Source organism: Balaenoptera ricei, chromosome 5, assembly GCF_028023285.1.
Source record: "Balaenoptera ricei isolate mBalRic1 chromosome 5, mBalRic1.hap2, whole genome shotgun sequence".
Taxonomy (NCBI): Eukaryota; Metazoa; Chordata; class Mammalia; order Artiodactyla; family Balaenopteridae; genus Balaenoptera; species Balaenoptera ricei.
In genome coordinates this window covers 12,483,690-12,491,526 of record NC_082643.1, presented here as the reverse complement: position 1 = coordinate 12,491,526, position 7,837 = coordinate 12,483,690, and the positions used below count along the sequence as shown (strand labels likewise).

Here is a 7,837-nt window from a genome sequence, read left to right as displayed (position 1 = left end):
AATAGATACCAGTAAATTATAGTAAAATAAACAGGAAATGATGAGTTTCGAGTATTTAGCTCTATGATTTTAACATAATTTATTTCACTGTAAGTTTATATAGTTTAATTTTTAGTAATGCCTGTATTTAACCACTAGCTCGCAAAATTCATGACAATTTAACAGTTGACTCCCAGATGGATATAGGGCAGCTCCAGCACTCCACTGAATAAATGAAAATATTAGTGGGAAAAAAATAATGCAGGTGTACCCTCAGCAGAAGATACAACCCCATTATGATGAGGCAATTAATTAAACAGAATTGAAAATGGCCCTTGAGAAAATGGAACTAACTTATAGCCTCCTGTGCTAGTTTCTTAGTCTCTTGTATGTAAGTATTTAGGTAGACTTATCATGGGTAGAACACTATGCAAAAATTAATCTTTCATTAAAACATCACAAGACACCAACATCCTTAAAGTAATATTTCTTTTTTTCCCCACTGCTCCATCCCTTCCTCAGAGCTCATCCCCCCATTCTCTAACCCTTGGTCTCAAAAATTGCCAATGAAAAGACAGTGGTTTGGAGGCAAGAAATATGAAGTTTCAGCTTGGCTTTTCCAATTACTAAAAGTGAAACGTTGAGTAAAATGCATTCTCTGTGAGACTGGGTTTACTAAATTATTAAGTGAGGGCATTCACCAGGTGATCCCTAAGGTCTCTTCCAGCCCTAACACCGTGAGATTAATATCTCTCAGGATATTATTTGGCTGATCAGTTTGACTTTTGCTCACCATCATGGAAGTTGAACACAGGCCATCAATCAGATGGACACTCATAGTTTGTTTTTTCTCCCATTGCTGTCTTCACAAGTAGATCAGATCAAATGTTTAGGAATCCAATTTGATTTGTACTACCCTGGATATAGTCCAGCAAATTGAACATCATGATACTACCTCAGTCAGTTCCTACGCATACTGTTTGCCATAATTCCCTTCCTGATTAGCGGTAAACACATCCCCGATGGCCTGTGGAGGATTTGGATGAAATAAAGGTTTGAAAAATACATCTAAATGACATTCAAGTTAAAAAGCATTTCCTTAAGAGCTTGTGGTCACTAACATTAATGAAATATACTGTGCCACACCTGCTCATCTAATCTTAGCAAATATAATAGTAAATCCTGAGTAAATTCCATCAGCATTTAAGCAAACAAGAAGGAAATTTGTTCCTTAAATCATATGATTGGATTTTGCCTTGAAATATCTCATTGTTCTTGAAAATATTCTTTCAAAAGATTTAATTTCTTAGTTTCCATGATTCAGATAAGTCAGTTTAATACAAATTATTTTTTTCAACAATGAACTGAAACTAGTTCTAATAAGTACATTTAAAAATAGTCCAACAGCACATGTAAGACAAACAAAAATATCCTTTACAAGAATGTGCTGTACTTTTATTGTTTATTTAAAGTGCTTTGAGATGGAGATGAATTGGCTTATCTACTGCGGCTCACTATGGGGAACTGCTCATTTGAAAAGCAGGATAATCTCAAAACCCTTGAATATAGCTGTTTTAACATAGTCACAAAAGGCCAATCTAAATATAAAACAGTTCCAATAATTCTCTATAAACCTATAGCATACCATATTTACAAAGTAAAGACGGAAGTTACCTAGCTTTTCGTTTTCTTCAACATGTCATTTAATTCAGTTAACGTAATCTATTTGCTTACCTACTCTATTCATGACCCTGGGCTAAGCGCTTCAAGAGATTAAAACAAAAACAAAAAACTCTATCTGAGAGAAGTGGTGACAAGACAGATACAGAGTAAGTGGAAAAGTAGCTCCCTATTAGCACATGACTTCAGGAAAAATTAATTAAATAATCTGAACTTTGATTTCCCATCCATGAAATGAGCATACTATTGATACTTAAATCATATGTTTGATATGAGAATTATATGATGAATATATTAAAAAGATATTTGAATGTTTCTTGGAACATAGTGTTATGATACACGTTATAAGCAGTTGTTGGTTTATATTTGGGGGAGATAATGAACATACATTTATATAGATCTCGTGTCCTAGTGATGATATCTGGAATTTCCTTTCCACCCTCATACTTCTTTCTCATTGAATTTGCAGTTTTAGGTCCCAGGATTTCAGATGAGAAAACAGGGACTTATTTAATCCTGCTTTTTGGCCGCAGTCGAGGTGGACACCTGGTCCAAGCTTGATTAACCCAGTTCCTTCTCCTAGAAATTTGAAATTATAATAAAGAATTTCCAGTGACTTTTGGCAGTGAAGCTGGAATGCATGGAGAACTGGAGCTAGAGAGAACCAGAAAGAGGCAGTCTGCAGGAAGAGAGATAGGAAACCACAGAGCATTACGGAAACCAAGAGAGTAATCCTTATTTCTCAACCCGCAGTTCTTAATCCCAGACCTTAGTGAGGGCCTACTTTTCTTCCTACCTTCTGTGTTCTTCCATAAATTTTATTTTTTCTTTAGGTTTGTGAAGAGGATTTTGCTTATTTATACCTAGACAATGCCCTACAATCTCTACAGTAAACAATAGTACCATGGTTTGGAGTTTAAAGGACTTTAAATTGTGGTACAGTACTTTCAGAGTGGCCGTTTTGGTTACACTGATGGCAGTGCACACTTCCAAGGAGATGATATTCTTAAGACCAAGTGTGAAGAGCAACCTCTGGAGATGTGCACTGAAGCAGCCACTGTAAACAGCCCTGCTCCCTGCAACTGAAAGTCATTGTCCGCTGGAACTCATATAACTTTCTTTTGTTTCTGGGAGTAGGGGACTCAGAATGCAAGAAAGGATCAGATCAATGTCAACAGGTATTTATTAATGGCCTAATATATGCAGGGCATGATGTTAGGCCCTCGGTGAAAAGTAGTGAATAGTGAGTGTCTTTCCTCAAATTACTCTGTGCACATTTTTTGAAAAGCAATGATCCTGGAAAAAATGGGAATGAGTAGGAAGAGTGATATAAAATGCCTTTTAATGTTTTTAATGAAATTAAAGAAATATAGGATCCAGTGAGTCATCACACTGAAGAGCTCAAAACAACTTGGGGATATTCTGATTCTGTGAACGCGAAAAGAAGTGCCCAGTGACACAGGGAGAAGAGACAGAGAGGTAGCACATTTAGAATTCACTTATTTATAATTATGCCTACAGCTTGTCCTTATTAACAATATCTTTCTTTTCCATCCTGTAGGAATGCTCATTTCAAAGCATTCTATGCCAAAACATTTGACTTAATTTTTGCTTTATAGCCCAGTCTTCAGGACGGATTGTGAATTATCCTAAGCCTAGAAAGGTAACAAGAATACACAAACACTTGCGTTCCACAGAGAAATGTAGCTAGGAAATAGGAAGGCATGTGTACAAGTCTAATCTCTTTTTATTGAATTCCATGAGAAACTCAGATTCCCACATTTTTTTTTAATCCATCAAAATAAAAACCTACTGCTATAACATAAATAAGACCTTTATTTAAAACAACAACAACAACTTTTAAATAAGGTAAAGTATCTGCAAACAATAACTTGGGGAAGGGATGGAGAGCCTAAGAAGGGAATGCAAGATATGGGAAAGGAATAATATTAAATATTCATAATCATGCCTTCATTTGAATATCTGCGACTGCAGGGAGAAAGGTCAGAATCTTTGGGAAGCAGGGGCTCTGTGGTTGCCTTCTTCTGATTTTATGTGACCCCAGATCCTGACATGCCTTTGTAGGACTGCAAAGAGGGACCTGTGTGGGGTTTTGTATAGAGAAGACTATGACTAGGAGACATCAGGAGTTATTTTTGGGGGGAAGAGAATTTAAAAACTGATTAAAAAAAACCACACACACACACACACACACACACACACACACACACACACACACAAAAGAGAACTCCCTGGTGGTCCAGTGGTTAGGACTTGGTTCTTTCACTGCCGAGGGCCCAGGTTCAATCCCTGGTTGGGGAACTAAGATCCCACAAGCCATGCAGTGTGGCCAAAAAAAAAAAAAAAAAGTAAAACAGATTGCCACTTTTTATTCCTTATAAAGTCTATTTCCTTTTACAGCCATTCTTGTTCTGCTCCAATGTCCACTTTAAAAGGACTGAGTAGGAGAGGCGGATAATGTACTCATTCTTTGGATCAGTCTCCTACTGCAGCAGGTAAATGGTGGGCAAGGGAGAGAGTAGTGGAAGGAGGGTTAAGCACACTTGTGTGGCATAGGTATAATGTTTTCAGTCATTACACTTCAAAATCACTGGTAATCATTCCTAAAAATTATCTTTCCCTAAAATCTGTGGAGAGGAATATTTTAAAAATATGTAAAAGTATGTGCATATATACTAATAATAGTATAATTAATTTGAGGGAAAAAGAGCTGTTTTTAGAAGAGAAAAGAGAAATGAAATGTGGTTTGCATCATAGTTTTTAAAACTTGAAGTTGTGAGATACTGGTCCCTGGGAACTGACACAACACTGAAATAATTCCTAAACAACGTGGCCCTCACCACCCACCCTTCCCCCTCTATCCTGAATCTCTGAGCAACTTGAAGGGAAGGGTGTTTATTTTTATACCCTAGCTCTTAGCATAATGCTTGGCACAGAATTCATACTCTTTATTTTATTTTTCTGGAGTTGGAATTGAAGTGAATTAAATTTCTTGGCAGTTTTTCTTGTTATTGATATTGTTACTACCTTAGGATCCAGGCATCTAAGCAATTTTTGTTTTCCCACAGTATACTTCACTTTTACTTCAGATACTTGCTACTCACACATTTCTCCTCTTTGGCCCAGTATTATTTAACTTGTGCTGTGTAGCAAACCATCTTAGTGATTTAAAGTAGCAAATATTATGTTTCACATGGTTCTGTGCATTGGCTAGGTTATTCTTCTTGGCTAGGATGGTTCAAGTGGAGGCTTCAGTGGACAGGTGGCTTGATCTGGTGGTCTCAGCTGGGTCTCTTTGCTCTAAGTGGTCCCTTATCTTTTAGTAGCCTAGCTGGACTTCATCACATAGTGATCTCAGGCTTCCAAAAGCGGGAAGAGAAAGTAAGCCCTGATGCACAAGAACTTTTAAAGCCTTTGAATGCATCACATTTGCTTGGCTAAAGCAAACTGTATGGCCTAGCTCAGATTCATTGTCAGAGAAAAATACTCAAAAGTGTGAATACAGGAGACTATGAACCAAGTGGTTGCAAATACTTGATCTCATATTTGAACACGGTCATACTTCAGAAGTCTCTCCCTTGGCACCTTGAAAACCAAGCATCTGATCCATCCACGATTCCTAAATTTTAGGCCTAATTTTTATGTAATTAATGACCCCCTCATTGAGAAATTAGCGTTTGCATTCAAATTTCCATAGTGTTTATATTTTTAACCATAATTCCCTAAGCTATCCCCTATTGACAACTCTGCTTCTCCTAGCTCTTTCTCATTTCTTTCACTCTAGCATCTTTGTTATATAATATTTTCATATTAATTTCTAAATGTTTAGGAATATATGAATACATGTGCTCTAGTGCTGATTTTATTTTAAGTCACATAGTGTGCTTGCTGGTCACATCCCCTAGAATATTCTTCCCAACAGTTTTCCAGTACACTTCCCTTCTCATTATCCAGATTTCAATTCAAATGTCACCAATTCAGAGAGCCTCAAACAAAGTAGTTCTTGATCAGTCTCCCTTATACCATTTCTGTGTTTTATTTGTGTTAAATCAGTGTGTTATTTATTTTGTATTGTTTATTACCTTACTTCAAATGGTACACAATGGTAGGACAAACCAGTTGATCAACTGTTGAAATAATTTCATATAGTTTGATAAGTAGCCATTGCTCTGAAATCCCCAGAACCCCCGAGTCACCCAACCAGTCCTCTCTGGCACCCACTATACATCCCCATCATCCAGAAAGAAAAGGGTTAATTCTGATTTAGCAAGGGATTCTAAGCCAGCTCCTGAACTATGGCCAATGTCTCCTCTAAATGACCTGAGCCTGTGGTGTAACAGCTGTTAGATGTTTGTAATGATCATTGCTTATATGATGCTTCCTAACCTGCCTCTACCATTGAGCAGTACATTTCCTTGATTTACTATTAGAGGCAAACGAGTTATTTTTCTACAACTCTGTGAACCAGATCCTCTGGGCTTGGGCCTCCAAAACTCAAACTAGACCTAAAATAGCATATGTCTTTGTTAACAATAGTGATATTATACTTTTGTATCACTTCTAGAGGAGCAAATAGGTGTGTGAGAATGAAGCTTACGAAAGATCAGTTTTGAGGATATGGATGACATAAGAGGAAAGGTTTATCTTTTGGGGCTTAATTTAGGAAGAAAGTGCAAGCAGGCCACTTGATCCCTGAATTGTTATGGGTTGGCATTAAATCAGCCAGTGCCTTTGTAATGAGAGAGGAATAGAAATAGTATACTGAAACTGTTTCTGCTTGCTACATAATTTTAGATTTGCCAAAACATCAAGGATGGTATTTTCAAAGAGTATTGCAGAATTCACTTCAGTTCTATGCAGTGGCTTATCCTTTACCTCTGTTGCATCATATGGCAATTCAGAAAAACGAAACCACCTCCACTCAAAAGTAGTTACATATTATGACAGCAAGAAAACACCTCAACTTCGGATCTAGAAGATCTATTTGACATTGCTGTGTTCTTGACCACTCTTCCCTCTTACCCTTGTGTACTTCAGCTTCTCCCTTCAAACGAACAGCTGTGGCCACACACTTGGCCGTTGGCAGCCTAACCCCCAGAAGCCAAGCTCTTGAACAGATTTTCTAGGAGCAGACTTGGGCTCTATAGTGGCTGCCTGCACACTCCCTCCTTGCTAGCTGGTTTCTTGGCAAGTTCTTTGATTCATTTGAGTTTTGGCAGAGCAACTCCCCTGCTGACTGTGAAGTCTCTGATTTTGTCAAATGCTTTTTTTTGTCAAGCTGAATGTTTATTTGACTGCCCTTTCCTATCATACCTAAAGATTTAAGTTTTCCAAGATCTATGTTTAGTGTCATACAGAGCTAAATAAAGAAGGGTTCTGCACAGTTGTATTGATATGAAGGATGAGAGCAATCCTTTGCCCTAGGGCCAAACCCTCATTGATTCTTTCCAGTGAGAAGTTTAAACATAACACTGTGACCATTTCTTGGCAGAGATGACTTTCCCCACCTTCTGGAGTGGCAAGTTACCAACATTCTCAAAGCAAATGCTTGGCCCAGATACGAGGCACTCTCTTTCTTTCTCTCAATGGTGAAAATCTGGTCCATTATTTCCCTTTAATTTCTCTTTTTTATGGGTAAAGTTGCTGAAAGGATTCTGGAAAATTTTGCTCTAGGTACTAATTCGAACTGGCCTTCTATCACTCATAGACCTGAGTTCTGATATGGTTAAAATATTCAGCAGCATCTCATCTGATTAATTCCCCGTCGTCCCACATGCATTTGAAAAAAAACACAGGTGGATATCTGGATGTAACAGGAATTTTACAGAGGGAATTGAGAAGATATTTTATTTCCTTGAGAAAGTCTCTTCTTTAAGATCAATGCTTATCATCATGCTATGCAATAATTCACCAAGACCAAAAGAAGGAGAAAATATACATTTGGGATAATAGCTGGTAAATGATGGCTTTACAAGCCAAGAGGACATGGACTTATTTCCTGCTTTGAGAAGATGAATTGAAGAAGAGAGCTGCAATCCCTTTTCCTGTATGAAATATGTATACCAATGCTACTCAAAATCTCTTCTTCAGATATAGTTTGTTTTTATCACATATTCAGCTAATTGTTTTAACCTTCTTATTTAGTTTTACTATTGAA

The 7,837-nt window shown here is 37.3% G+C and overlaps 1 non-coding gene across 1 annotated transcript; it reads left to right on the top strand.

Annotated features, from left to right (window-relative positions):
- The first annotated feature begins 3,908 nt into the window (after nucleotides 1-3,908).
- TRNAE-UUC (transfer RNA glutamic acid (anticodon UUC)) lies at nucleotides 3,909-3,981 on the top strand. The gene has a single exon. It is a non-coding gene; the product is annotated as a tRNA-Glu (tRNA).
- The last annotated feature ends 3,856 nt before the right edge of the window (nucleotides 3,982-7,837 follow it).